General features: G+C 41.7%; 1 long non-coding RNA gene across 1 annotated transcript; it reads left to right on the plus strand.

The window, feature by feature from the left end:
* Positions 1-61: 61 nt before the first annotated feature.
* LOC120403712 lies at positions 62-14656 on the plus strand. Its single transcript, XR_005597690.1, has 4 exons — positions 62-193; positions 2203-2248; positions 13264-13334; positions 14349-14656. It is a non-coding gene; the product is annotated as an uncharacterized LOC120403712 (long non-coding RNA).
* The last annotated feature ends 1111 nt before the right edge of the window (positions 14657-15767 follow it).

A 15767-nucleotide genomic window follows, 5' to 3' on the forward strand; every position in this document is an offset into this window, starting at 1 on the left:
CCATACATAGTGATGTTATGAGGTGAACATCATTCCATGTAAACATTGCAACTTTGCAATGCAGCATCATGACAGTACTTTGTCCTGCCTGATAAGTATAAATAGGGGGAAACTCTAGCAAATAAGGGGAAACCTTTCCCTTCTGCCTGTGCACAGTTACCAAGAGATCGGTAAACAAACACTGGACTCATTTGTAAGTCTTGAGCCTCTTATTCAAAAGGTTCTTTGTATATTTTAATTCAAACAGAAGTATCTTAGAAAAGTCACAGCAGTTTGTAATCTATACCTCCAAGTCCAAGTAGTTGATTTGAAGAATACCTACTTACAGCACATGACAGGTACATTGGCTTGGAATACACATTTAAACACAATTTGGATGGCATGGAGAGCCTATTTTGGACTTTTGGAGAGAGAATAGTTGACTTGAGCCTAAGATGGAAACTGCTCATAATCCTCTTAGTTTGTGCACAAAGCATATGATTGTAAAGTTCAAAAGGGAGCTATAACAGTTAGGATTAAACATTGATACAATTAACAGAAGGTTTGGAATAATAATACTTTTGAGATCTTCAGATGTTTCATGCTATAGAAATGCCAAGACCTTTGCGAACAATGGCTTAAGTATCACAGTTGTGCTATATAACGCTGAATGAATAATTGAATTTTTCAGGTCAGTTCTGAAAAATTGAAAAAAACTATTTATTTCAAGGAAAACCTACAGTGAATTTTTTTTAATTGACAAATCAAAAAGTGGGGCGGGGGGGGAAATACAACTATCTTTTTAGGTCAAGCAAATCATTTCATTCAATCCAAAATGCACTGTCAATTTTGATTTTGAGCAGTTAGTATTTCTGAATTTTTTTAAAAATCAACATTAAAGGAAATTTCGAAATGAAGTTATTTAAAACCAAAATATTGAAATATTTCAAAAGAAAATTGACTGAAGCAATTCAGGAAAATTTATATGAATGTTAAATGATTTGAGGTGACCAAATCTGCATTTCCCCCCACACACACACAAACTAATCCAGCCAATAGACCGGATCATAATTTTTTCAACAAAAGTTAGGCAGAAGGTGTGGCAGTCTTTAGAGCCAGGAGCCTTAAAATCCTGGGTGTCCTGGCTCTAACCGCAGCTTGACTCCCAAATTTGCAGCAAGGAACTTGGAGGTCCTGAAGTCTGTGGTGGGGGGTTCCCCAAAGCCTCAGACCCTGAAAGTCCAGGCAGCTGCAGAATGAAATAAACATTCTTGTTGGGTTCACTGAGGCAGCTATGAAACTGACAAAGATGTCAATTTTCCTTATTTTGTCTCAGAAACACCATGGTTTGGTATTTCCAAAATTAAATTTTCCTGGATTTCCTGGAAATTCATGGGGGGAAAAAATGGTAAATTTGGTTTCAATCCAATTTGGAACAAAAGCAAATTCCAAAAGAACTCATCTTTTTGAGAACCAAAACCTCCAAGTTTCAGCTAGCGCTACCAGCAATAAAACCCAGATTTCCTGACTTTAACCACCAGATTATTCTTTGTTTGAGTAGTAAGAATTATTGAGAACCATAAAATGGTTAGTGTGCTCTTAAAGGTTGCTAGGACATAGAGTCCCACTGTCAGGATTGCTAGTTACCAAACTTCTGTTAGTGAATTTGAAGTCACACAGAAAAATGATGAAAGACAAAAACACCCTATCACCCATAGACAAACACTTTTCACAAAACAATCACTTTATATCTGACCTCTCACTTCTCATCCTCAAAGGAAACCTGCACAACCATTTCAAAAGATGAGCCTGGGAACTTAAATTCTTAACTCTGCCGGGTACCAAAACACACAGACTCAAGAGAGAGACATGGCTCATTAAAACCATTTGTAACACACCATTGCCTGCTAATCCTTAATTGCCCACTTCATTTTAAATAATGCATGTGATGCTTAATCTGACCCACCTGGTATTTATCTTGAACACGCTGGTTACCTTCCCAAACCTGAGAAAGAGCCTATTTCTTCCTCCAACAGAAATTGGTCTAATAAAAGATATTATTTCACCCACCTTGTCTCTGTTGTTTCAGTGAAGTATTCTTATAATCTGTTTTATTCCTTGAGGATGTTTTTACTCAATATGCTGGAGGACTCAGAAAAGCTTGGGTTTTGTAGTTGATTTAAGTTCCTTAAACAAACGAGCTGTTGTCCAATTCACTTGCAGGCTTAAGTTGGACTGGAGTTTGGTGGCTCTCACTTTGAGGATTATGGTGAGTCGTAAACAATTCATGGTCCCATTTTACATGTCTGTACATTTTAATTTAGCTATTTTGGGGGCACCTCAGACCCTCAGCCTTGTCCATGAATAAGTCCTGCTTCATGCTGCGAGTTGCTTGCCAAGTCATGAGCAGGAGGGAGCAACAAGAGCTATGGAAAGTCAATGCTCACTCAGCAGCAGCCCTTAGAAGATTTGCTGGTTTGGGTAGTAGGATGGAAGACAGAAATAACTGGAGACATCCCTGCACCTTACCTGTCCCCAAGGTCTGGTAGCAGGGGAACAGATGAGAAACACTCCCCCTTTTCCGAATGGAGGGGAATTTGACCAGTGTGAGGAGGCAGAAGGAACTGAGTGTTTGGGGGAGGAAGAGGAGAAAGCACAACTGAAGAAGTTGAGTCTTTTGAATTTCCCGCCCCCCCTGGCAGTTCTGCACACTCTCTTTTCCTCCCTGGCAGCCCTTTAATCTACTGCTAGGGAAAAACCCACCCTGGTCTGGTTAGCATATAAACTTGTTTTTTAGCCTGAGATAGAATTTTGGGTTTGTCTTTTAATATTGTTACATCCTTACTAATATGTGTGAAGAACAAAGGACAAAGATGCTGTGTGTTGCATTTCTCAAAACCAGATGGGTTTTTTTAGTACAATGGGACAGATAAGGGATGAAGCTAAAAGTGTTACAGAGTATGGCGGGAGTGTTATATATGAGTGCACACTTGACAACTGCCTCAACTCCTTACCTCAAAGCAAGGTCAGGAGGTGCCAGGTGGGATTGGTGTGGGAGGTAAAACATGAAAAGACCAGAGAAATGCCTGCCCCTGACTGGAGCACAACCTCACTCTTTACCCCTCCCATGGGGTACAAAAGGGGTGGGATGAAGACCCCGACTCACAGCCCTCCAGAACGGAACATGACCACAAGTTATAAGGGGTGTGATAGGGACATGCATTGCAGGTATATTTGAGCCTGCTAAGAAGGAGTGGGAAGGGGAATGGGAATGGGGGACTGGGAATAGGGGAATGAGGAACAGGGACACAGGCAAGGCTCTGCAGCGTCAGAGTTGGGAAGGGGGACACAGGGTGAATGCTCTGTGGCATTAGAGCTGGAAACAACACGGGGAAGAGGGAGCTCCATTGGTGTGCGGAGCTAGGGGTTCTATTGGCGTCTACAACTGTAGTTGGGGGAGGGGAAGGCGAAGGCGAAAACTCTATCGGAGTATACAGATAAGCCTGACTGGTGTGAAGGGCTTCAGAATATGTTTGCTTGGAACTAAAACCCCAATAAACATTGCATTGCCTCCACTTTGGACTTCTGGTCATCTGCTTTCCATCTGTGTGACAAGAACCAAGGAAGGGGGTGAAGGGAAGGCCCTCTAACAGTCTGTACCCCCTTCTCTCGGGTGCTCAAGCAGAAAACACTGGATTTCTTGCTCTCATCAGGGATCGGGGAAAGGGAGTTGCAGTGAGGCTGCAGATGAAAGGCCTTCAGGATGGACAGGATGGCGTGTTTCCATGTAGGTGGCTGGCCCAGCCCTTCCCCAGCAGTGCTAACTTCTCATCTGTTTGGGACTTGTGGTGTTTACAGGAGCTCCTCTCTTCTTCCACACTCCCTGCAGATTCTGTTAATTCCACTGGGACTACTGGAAGCAGAAAGAGCCAAAGCCTTATCATCAGGCAGCTTCTGCTGCCCTTGTTCCCTGAATATAACTCCCAAGTTAGGATAGGGTTTCTCCCTAGATTATAATTGTAGTTAAAAATAATGAAGCAAGTTAGGTCTATTACCAGGAGCTTTGCTGTATGGATAAAACACTCAGTTCAAGGATGTTATTGGATCCCTTTTTACTGCTGCATCAGACAGTTGATTCAAGAGTTCATGAGTGGTGGTGTTTTTGCTTTGCCTGAGCACTTCTGATGAGCAACCAGACTAGAGACGTTTAGAAATGTGTTAGTCACATATAAAGCAAAGCAAACAATTCTGTTCAAAGTACCAGGCAATCAAATGTTACCATAAATCCAGCCTAGAAATGTTTGTCCATGTAGGTTTTTTAATAGGAGGTTTACACTCGAGACACTTTCCAAAACAATCCCAACGGAGACCTAAGGTAGACAAGGCTCCCAAGGCAACACTGCGTTGATTAGACAGGAAGGGAGCTCCCATTCTGCATGTCAGGAGTGTGAAAGGATGAGTCGTAGTTGACTAGGGGTTGGTCAGAACACCCCCTCCTGCCCACAACCCCTAAAGCTCTGGTTGGCTTGCTAGATAAGAGGTAGAAATACCACCTTTACATTTCTGCAGCCAGCACACCTCTTACTGAAGGAGGGAAATGCCACTTCAGAATGGGAGCTCAGCCTGTTCATGTGGAGATAGGGGATTGGTTGCAAGCCACCAATCTGGAACTGGGTGAGTCAGCTGGGCCAGGGAGAAAGCTTGAGCAGGGGGTTTGTACTGCTGGAGGTTCCAATACAGCCTGAACTGCAAGTGCTGCAGCTGCAACCAGGCTGGCAGAGTGATCCAGACAAGGAAGCCTCAATTAGCATGGTGACCCAGGGAACGCAAACCTGGTGGCACAGCAGAGATGGGGGCTTGCCACTCCAAGCTCAGCTGTCCACAAAACACCCCAAGGAGAAGGAGGTACTCTAGTTTGGGAACTGAAGCTGGAGGGTGGTTTGGATTACCAGCCGTTTACATGAGCATTATTCTGTTACTGAGGTGGGAAGAGCTCTGTGCACTGTATTCTTGCTGGGATTATATGGGTAACGAGTAATTTTTTTAATTGCTTGACAGCCCTATTTTTAAAAAATCTCATGGTTTTTAGAGCCAATTGTGCTATTTGGAGCCTGAGCTGTGTGCTTTTAAGCTTTTGTCTTAAAAGTAAAGTAAATCTTTAGCTATTATGCTTACAAGAACATAAGAACGGCCATACTGGGTCAGACCAAAGGTCCATCTAGCCCAGTATGCTGTCTACCGACAGTGGCCAATGCCAGGTGCCCTAGAGGGAATCAACAAAGAAAGCCAATTCATAAACTGAGTGCAAACAGAACCCTGAGTTTACAGAGTCCCTGAAACAAATGAGGTGGAAGGACTACCCCAAGGAGACACTCTTTCAAAAAAAGCCCAAAAATATCACCAGTGCCCTGCCAAAATGTCAGATCAAAAAATTGTTTTCTCTACCTCTGAGTGTAGCTTTCTTCTGACCTTCTGTATTGTTCTTGGTCTTCGCCAACACAATTTAATGATTCTGTGCTTGTTTACACTAATTTCTTCACAGAATAACAGGCATATATATCAAAATGGCCTCCCATCATTGTTCACCCCTCTTAATTTGCCATTTAATTCTTGTATGTGATTCAGTGGTAGTTGGGCTGTGATTTGTGCCTTAATTATAGAAATGTAAATAGTTAACTCACTTTTGTGTATTTTGTGCATTTAAGAGCATCTACTCTTGTATAGATTTTAATGTAATACTATTGCCAAAAAAGCAATTGTCGTTCTCGGATGTATTAGCGGGAGCATTGTAAGCAAGACAAAAGAAGTAATTCTTCCCCTCTACCCGACACTAATTAGGCCTCAGCTGGAATATTGTGTTCACCACATTTCAGGAAAGCTGTGGACAACCTGGAGAAAGTCTAGAGAAGAGCAACAAAAATGATTAAAGATGTAGAAAACATGACCTATGAGGAAATATTGAAAAAATTGAGTTTGTTTAGTCTGGAGAAGACTGAGAGTGGACATGATAACAATTTTCAAATACATAAAAAGTTTTTACAAGGAGCGGGGAGAGAAATTGTTCCCATTAACCTCTGAGGATAGGACAAGAAGCAATGGGCTTAAATTGCAGCAATGGCAGTTTAGGTTGGATATTAGGAAAAACTTCCTAACTGTCAGGGTAATTAAGCACTGGAACTAATTACCAAGGGAGGTTGTGGAATCTCTGTCATTGAAGGTTTTTAAGAACTGGTTAGATGAACACCTGTCAGGGATGGTCTAGATAATATTTAGTCCTGCCTTCAGTGCAGGGCACTGGACTAGAAGATCTCTTGAGGTCCCTTCCCTACATTTCTATAGATGTGTGTGCCTACAAGAAGTCGTATCTTTAAAGTTTAAAAATGTAAAACAATTTTGAACTTCCTATTTTAGAGTTGCTTGTAAGGTAAGATTCAGCAGCAACTTTACTACATCTTGTCAGCAGCAGCTACCTTACACCAGGAGATGAATGTTTGCAAAAATATGTACATTCCTTTAGCACAATAACAGCTTTTTTTTTTTGGCAATGATAGTTTACAAACCCCATAAGAGAGCACTTTGAGATTTTTTTTATATCCTTATCAAAATGTAATTGAATAAAGATCAGAGTTTTTGAAGAATGATTTGCTGGACAGTTGAGGGGCTTTGTGTTAGACTTTGGTGCTGAAGCATTTTGGTGTTAAACACTGTTGTTGAATGAGTGGGACAGAAGATCCCTCAATAGAGTGTGGATGACTGAAATAATTTTGTTTTGTTACATTGTGAAAGTCTTGTGGGAGATGATGTTGTATAATGGAAGATTTCCTTGAGGTGGTGGGAACAGAATAGTTTTTATGAGCTGACCAGTAAGAAATCAAAGGAAACTATTTTGCCATTATAATATCTGGGAGGGGGTTGTTACTATTATGCAGGCAACTTTTGTTTTTATGAATCACTTATGTTTTGACTTTAAGATGTTACAGTGTTCAAATGTTGAGAGGCTTAAGAAAGAGAGAGAGAATATATGTCTAAGATGAATGTGTGCATGCCTATGTGTGTGCTTAACTTTTATCATAGAATTAAGGAGCTGTCCCTGATCCATCCATTTACCAGTGCAGATCTCGAGAGTTGAAAGCAGACTGCTGCTGGAGTCAGGCAGTTCACTAGGAATGTTGGGGCAGGTCTATACTTAAGATGCTGCATTGGACAGGAGAGCTCTCCTGTCAGTGTAGTTAATCCACCTCCCCGAAAGGTGCTAGCTATGTCAGCAGGAGAAGCTCTCCCATTGACATAGTGCTGTCTACACAGGGGTTAGGTCAGTATAACTATGTCACTCAGGGGTGTAGATTTTTCATACCCCTGAGTGACAGTTATACCGATATAGGTCTGTAGTGTAGACCTGGCTTTGGTGCAGCAATGTGAATGGCCCACAAACCCTGTTTTGCCAGGAGGCCTACAGAGCAGTTACTCCCCACCATGGGATGGGTCCACCACTCAGGTGCACACTCTCATGATTATAGGGAAACAAGCTGAATTTGGCCTGTTGTCTCTGAATTATGTATAAATAATGACTTCAAAGCCAGTTTATGATTTTGTTAAGCTAATTTCGGTAAAATTATGGAAAAGACAGTTGTATTTACCGAAGTGTAATACCTGTGGTTAGTGATTTGTGTATTTTAATCACATCTGTAGGTGCCAATGTTGTTTTAATGCTGCTTCTTAAAAGGTGTAAAATGTACCAGTCTACACTTCCAGAATCTTTGGATACTTACAGACAATCATTGGTAATAGGCAAACAGGTGATGTTTGCAACCCATGTTTATAAATATTACATTATTCACAAGCACAGCTGGATATAGGCAGGGATGAGCATACATTTTACAAACAATGATATTCCAAGATAAAAGGAATACTCTTCTTGACATAGCAAGTGACCGATGATGACAGAAGGAGAAGGAGAGCTGGGAATGATTTTTGCTCTGGGAAAAACAATGACTGCTTGTGAGTGTGCTGTGCTTAGATTCAAATGTTTATGTTTAACAAATGAGAACTAGCACTATAAGATCTCTTGTACACTACATGCTTAACAGGATTGCAGACATTTAAATAAGTAATAGTGCTTGGTCCCTAACCACTTCTATGCTTGTGTTTTGAATATGATGTTTGTGAAACATTGTGGCATGACCAAATATCTGATAGAGGCATCAGCTATGTTGAACTTACATCAAACAGAAAGAACTTTATTGTATGTAGCAAGGCACCTCCTCCATCTTGCTGGACTTAGCACTTCCCTCTCTGGCAATGGGGGATCTGTGGTAAATCAGCCCCACTCTGGACAGTGTTTGGCTCCCCCTCCCCCCCGGGGTTTACTTATCAGTATTTTCGAGGTAGGCCTTGGGGCAGCCCAAGGAGTGCTCATCCACCAAACAGACACAAATTTACAAATACAAAACCAAAGCGGAGGTACCTTTCCCTGCCCCCTTGGTGGGGGTGTTGTCCTGATGTTGGCCCTGGGGTGTCAGTCCTTCCCCTAAACAGGCACAGTTTTGGTTGTTTCCCCTATGGGGAGGGGGACAGCCTCTCATCCTGGAGAAACCTATCTCCCTGTTTCCATTAGCCCTGCAGCTTGTGTCTCCTCCCTCTCTCACCAGAAGAGGGGTTTTGAAGATCTCAGGCAGCCCTTAATTGGACTCAGGTGGTGATGCCAGGGTGGGAGGAGGGACATGCAGGGTAAAGTGCTTCCCCAGATTGGCCTGTCGAGGGTGGGGAGGGAGAGGGGTTCTGTCCTTCTCTCCCTGTGCCTTCCCCTGGCATAGTAGCTCACCCTGGCAGCCGGGTGGGGAGTGGGACGGAGCTGCTTCTGGCTGGAAGGCAGCACTGGCCCACTCCCTGCCCAGGCTCAGGTAACAGGAACAGGGGCCAAGCGAGCCAGAGCCTCCCTTTCGCTCCCTGCCGCCTCCCAGCCAGGCTCTTTCAGGCAGAAGTGACTCTGTCATGCTCCCCACTCAGCTGATGGGGAGAGTGGACGAACAATCCTGGGGAAGAGGCATAGGGAGAGGACAGAGCCTCCAGAGACGTGGGGCAGTCACGTGTCCTTCCTTTTGATTGTGCCCCCCCCATTATGGGGAGGCACGAGTCGATTGTAGAAAAGGGCCTTTATCATTCTGGAGCTAACATACCTGCCTTCCACTACCCTCTTTCAGCTGTCCAGCCTGACTTTGTCACTTACAGAAGGGACTCGTCCTTTGAACTCCAAAATGTAGGAATGGAAAATCGTCCTAAAGATTGTTCCCCCCATTTATTTATTGCAAAGGTCTTGTAGAGCTTGAAGTTTCCCAGTGTAGCACACCCTTCTACTATATTGCCAATTAAAGAAAATTCCAGAGGATAATCTCCTGAAAGGAAACACCAGAGGGAATAAACCACAGAACATTTATCCTGCAAATGTCATTTTACTCATGCAAGTAGTCCCACTGAAGTCCATAAAGGAGAGTGATCTATTTATAGTCCCATTGATCAGCCCCATTGAACTCTACAGGAAGAGAGAGTACAGTTACTTGCATACATGTTTGTGAGGCCCCAAGTCAATACTAGACTAGCTTTACTTGTAGATGAAGCTGAGAGGGGCCAGGGAAAACAATGTTCTGTTGATACCAGCTATAGGTAAAATTAGGCATTATCTCAGTGCAAAATTATAAGGCACATTTGCACCAAAGTTTATCAACAGGTTTTTCAGTTACATTTTCTTTCTTGTTGGTTTTTTTTAATACCTTTTTAAAGGGAGGTGAATAACAGCACTATTAGTTAAATGTTTGCCATCCTTTTATGCTCTACATACATAACACAACTTATTCAGACAACAGTGGAGCTGAAAGCAGAGAACTAATTACGGTATATAACCCTTCCTTCAACTCTGCCCATTTCTTTGTGGGAGTTGAAAAAGGCAACCCTTTTAAAGTACAAACAACAATTAACTGTTAAATAAATCATATAGTGAAAAACAAAGCCTCAAACCTGAAAACATTCAGTCAGAGGAGTAACATTATGCAGTTAAGTTGTCTCATTGGACTCAACTGGGCAAATTCCGCTCACATTTCCTCCAGCATCCATGCAGAGTACAGTGAATGTGGATATTCTTCTGTATTCAATAGTAGAATTCAATCCAGTAACACGACTTATGTGCATAAAAGTAAACAGTTCATTAAAGGTTTGTAGGATCCAGACTGAATGGAGAGGACAAAACGTCCCCATAGTACACACTTCTATAGTCATGGAAAATTGCACTGCCTGACGAAATGCATCCTTGAATACTCAAGGAGCTAATAGAGGAGGTATCTGAGCCTCTAGCTATTATCTTTGGAAAATCATGGGAGACAGGAGAGATTCCAGAAGACTGGAAAAGGGCAAATATAGTGTCCATCTATAAAAAGGGAAATAAAAACAACCCAGGAAACTACAGACCAGTTAGTTTAACTTCTGTGCCAGGGGAGCTAATGGAGAAAGTAATTAAGGAAATCATCTGCAAACACTTGGAAGGTGGTAAGGTGATAGGGAATAGCCAGCATGGATTTGTAAAGAACAAATCATGTCAAACAAATCTGATAGCTTTCTTTGATAGGATAATGAGTCCTGTGGATAAGGGAGAAGTGGTGGATGTGGTATACCTAGACTTTAATAAGGCATTTGATATGGTCTTGCATGATATTCTTATCAATAAACCAGGCAAATACAACTTAGATGGGGCTACTATAAGGTGGGTGCATAACTGGCTGGATAACTGTACTCGGAGAGTAGTTATTAATGGTTCCCAATCCTGCTGGAAAGGTATAACAAGTGGGGTTCCTCAGTGGTCTGTTTTGGGACCGGTTCTGTTCAATATCTTCATCAACGACTTAGATATTGGCATAGAAAGTACGCTTATTAAGTTTCCAGATGATACCAAACTGGGAGGGATTGCAACTGCTTTGGAGGACAGGGTCATAATTCAAAATGATCTGGACAAATTGGAGAAATGGTCTGAGGTAAACAGGATTAAATTTAACAAAGACAAATACAAAGTGCTCCACTTAGGAAGGAACAATCAGTTTCACACATACAGAATGGGAAGAGACTGTCTAGGAAAGAGTACGGCAGAAAGGGATCTAGGGGTTATAGTGGACCACAAGCTAAATATGAGTCAACAGTGTGATGCTATTGCAAAAAAAGCAAACATGATTCTGGGATGCATTAACAGGTGTGTTGTGAGCAAGACACGAGAAGTCATTCTTCCGCTCTACTCTGCGCTGGTTAGGCCTCAATGGAGTATTGTGTCCAGTTCTGGGCACCGCATTTCAAGAAAGATGTGGAGAAATTGGAGAGGGTCCAGAGAACAAGAATGATTAAAGGTCTAGAGAACATGACCTATGAAGGAAGGCTGAAAGAATTGGGTTTGTTTAGTTTGGAAAAGAGAAGACAGAGGGGATACGATAGCAGTTTTCAGGTATCTAAAAGGGTGTCATAAGGAGGAGGGAGAAAACTTGTTCATTTTAGCCTCTAAGGATAGAACAAGAAGCAATGGGCTTAAACTGCAGCGAGGGACGTTTAGGTTGGACATTAGGAAAAAGTTCCTAACTGTCAGGGTGGTTAAACACTAGAATAAATTGCCTAGGGAGGTTGTGGAATCTCCATCTCTGGAGATATTTAAGAGTAGGTTAGATAAATGTCTAAACGGGATGGTCTACTAGACAGTATTTGGCCCTGCCATGAGGGCAGGGGACTGGACTCAATGACCTCTTGAGGTCCCGTCCAGTCCTAGAATCGATGAATCTATGAAAACAATCAAGAGTTGCAAGTGTGAATTCTGACAGCTGAAAGCCAGGCCGCCCAGAGGATTCAGGGGGCCTGGGGCAAAGCCAGGGAGCTGCAGCACTTGTACTCAGCTGGCGGTGATCCAGGTCTTCAGCGGCATTTTGGTGGCAGGGGGCCTTTCAGTTGCTCCGCATCTTCAACAGCACTGAAGGGCTCCCCGCTGCCGAAATGCCGCCTAAGACCCGGACCACTGCTGGGCCAAGGCTCACGGGGCCCGGGGCCAATTGCCCCACTTGCCCCTCCCGCCCGGGCGGCCCAGCTGAAAGGTAAAGAATGCACAATGGTAATGTTCTGGTTGTCTTTTCAAGCTCTGGTTTCAGACTTTGAAGAATCTATAAAATTCTTCAAAGCAGAGCTAGCTAACCAATGTTGTACTAATATAACTGTACTTTTGACAGTTTGCTTAATCCAACTACATTTTATTTATATAACTGTCCACACTTCACTTGTGATATTTCTAGCAGTGACACCCCCCCCAATGCACATTTAAAGAGTGATAGATGGCATTTATGAAATGAAATACTGAAGTTCCAAGGCAATGGGTAAAAGGATTCACTTTTACACCACAGTGAAATCGTTTAGTTCCCCAGAATTTGAGCAAAGTTGTAATGAAAATGCTCACTCTCTCTCTCTCAAGATATTGAGTGCTGTGCCTAAAACTTCAATCTTGGACAAGCATTTAGGTAAAATCTGGTCTTAGACCTTGATGTGTCAGTCAAACCTCTGCTGGCGCCTTGTAAAATCTTGTGGCAATTGCTATGCCCATAGTGAAGTTAGCTGGGAAGCTGATATCTGTGTACTGTCAATTTCCTTAAATGCAACCCCTCTTTCCCTCCCCCGCACTTTTATTGGTCCCTTCAGCAGACAATAAAAAGTAACATTGAAATGTTCATTTAGCTTGAAGAGACTGATTCCAAAACATTTGAGGGTTCCCATTGTAAATCATCATTACATGTGATGTATTTTTCCCCTGCTTTCTTGGAAGCATTTGTTATCTAATTAGATTTCAAAAGTTTAAGGATAGTAGGCAGATCTGTGCTTGTCTCATTTCCACCTCTCTATCCCACCAATTTTGGATCTGAAACCCTATGTGAGGCCTTCCTATGTAAAGAGTGGGAAGCTGAGGGCTCAGTTTAAGGCTGTCAGAGAGCAACTTCTGAAGAAAACCAATAGCACCTCTCTTTTCACACATTTCTAATATATAAATGTTGTTTCTTCCAGGTCTGTTTGCCAGGCGGTCCTCTTTCTCTTTGTATTTGTCCATTCTGGGTTTTTTTCCAAAAAGGCAGTTTCATCCATAAGTTTGTTCATTTAAATTGCAGTTTTTTTGTAATACACTTTCTAAGCATGGCATGCAAGATTTAATGTTAGTGATGTTGCCAGAAGGTCCAGGAATATTTCTTTTAATCCTGACCAGTCTCCCTGTTTGGTGTTTTTCAGTGCTGCTGTGCCTTCAGCAAAGATCTGCAGAGGTGCATCTGCTGCAGCTTCCAATGACTATGATTCAACTGGTGTGTGACTTGTGTTACCTTTTTATTAATGGGAATTCATCTTTGGGAATTAAAGGGAATTTTTTCAGATTCTATCCAGGCAATTAATTTAAGCTTTTATGGCAAACTTGTTGCTTGTCCAAAATATTGAGGAGTGAGCAGGTCAGAAATCAGGCAGTCCTCTCCTTGCCAAGTACCACATGACATACTCTCACCCCATCAACTAATATAACAGAGGTTGTTGAACAGCCATAAGTCTGTTGGGCCCAGATTCTCAAAGGTATTTAGGCTCCTAATCTCCATTGGACTGCCTGATTTCTGACCTGCTCACTCCTCAATATTTTGGACAAGTAACAAGTTTGTCATGATTTCATTGGGAGTCAGGAGCCCAAATACTTTTGAAAGTCTGGGCCTTGATCCCTACTAAACTGGTCTGGAATTGACCAATAGACCTCCCTTGGCATTAGTAGTCATCCAATATGTTAGTTTCATCCTCACGACAATGATGGTAGCATTTGTTGCTATCCAACTTAAATATTCTGTTTCAATTTGTGACCATGTCTTATGCATGCCATGTTTTAGCTTGAAGAGACTGATTCCAAAACATTTGAGGGTTCCCATTGTAAATCATCATTACATTTACTCACAGTGCTCCTTTCTGTCCCTGCTTCCCCAGCCCAAAGCTACAGGTTAGTCATGTTGCTTAATGTACTGCTGGAAGGCTCTCTAATACTACAGTGATAAGAACAGGCATAGACTAGAAAACTGAGACCTCACCAAACTGATTCAACTATGCTGAAGTCAATGGAGTTGCAGGGATTTATATTGTTTCAGCTGAGTCCATTAAATTATTGAAACATCTTTCTTATAAATGTCCAAAGCACCCCGTTGCTTTTCTCGTTTCTTGAATGGATTGAAAGGAGCAGGTTTGAGAGAGAGAGTGTCACAAGGAAAATAGTAGTAACCATTGTTAGGGGGATAGGAACCATGCTCTAGAAACATAAATTGAGGCCTTGCCATGAATTTGTATTTCAGTTATTCAGAACAGCTGTCTACCTTCAAAAGAAAAGAAAAACCTTCTAGATATCTGTATCTGCTTCTGTTGACTATAACCAAAAGATGGCAGCATTCCATTGGACACTGCTACACAGGCCATAAAGCTGTGCACAAGCTGCAATTGTCCAAACCCTTCAAGACGAAGCAAAACCTGTTATTTCTAATTGTGCTCATTAGGCTTTTCATCATAATTCTTGCTATTCCAAAGCTTATATTGCATGATTAAGAATAATTATTATCTCATGAATATGCTTTTTCTCACAAAACTTTACTAAAATTGCCTGCCTTTTTGTGTGAACAGGGAACTTTTGAGTGGTTTCAGACTTATATTGGTCATGTCTCTGTCACTTTATTATTATAAATGAATGTCTACTAGATACTCCCAACTGTGGTCATACATGATTTTTGGCAACTGGGCTTGATATTCTGAACTCAACTTTGTTCATTGCCAGGCATGGTTAAAAAAAAAAAAAAGATGGGGTAGGTGGGTGGGAAACTTTGACAAATCTAAAAGCGGGGGAGATTTTCCTCCTAAAATCTGTGGAATTTCAGAAGGGATTTTGTGCTTTCAGAGTGCTCTACAAAGATTAACTCTCAACACCCATGTGAGGTAGATAAGTATCATCTCCATGTTAGCTAGGGAAACTGAGGCAGAATAAGGGCCAGATTTTTAAAGGTATATAGACTCAAAAAAATACAGATAGGTACCTTTTGGAATTTTCAGAAGTACCTAACTTCCATTGATGTTAAAGACAGTGAAGTGTCTAGGTACTTTTTGTAAGTCCCACTGGATGCCTATCTGAATCTTTAGATGCCTAAATACCTTTAAAAATATGCCCCTAGTTGACTTGCCTAGTGCTGCTTAAGCACATGTACTGCTTTGCAGCTGTAGCAAGCGTGAGAGAGAATTCTCACAATCTTGCAAGTTTCTTCATGAGAGGGTGACATGGTCTAGCTGACACTACTTAACACATTACATTTTAACGTCATTTTTAAGGATAGCAACTGCATTCATTTTTGAAAGAGCTGAATGCTAAAGTATTTGCATACCAAAATACAGCCTTGTTCTTAAAAAGCACTTTATGAAATAAATTAACAACTGGAACATCAAAACATGAACGTTATTTAGCGTGGCTGGGTGTAAGCTCATTAGCAGGATATTACTGATCCAGTGACCAATGTGAAAACCTTAACAATATTGACACTTAATTTTAAACTCTGTTGTGATTGTCCCTTAACTTGAGTGGGTTATTAAGAGATCGTATTTTGCTTGACACTATTGTCTGTCAGGCTCAAAAAGTCTACTATGCACTAGCTTACATTCTAAAGCTTATCAGCATAATTAGAAGAGCTTGAAGACTCCAATTTTAAATGAAAGTTTAGATTATATACACTGAG

The sequence above is a fragment of the Mauremys reevesii genome, linkage group 1 (genome assembly GCF_016161935.1).
Source record: "Mauremys reevesii isolate NIE-2019 linkage group 1, ASM1616193v1, whole genome shotgun sequence".
Classification (NCBI taxonomy): Eukaryota; Metazoa; Chordata; order Testudines; family Geoemydidae; genus Mauremys; species Mauremys reevesii.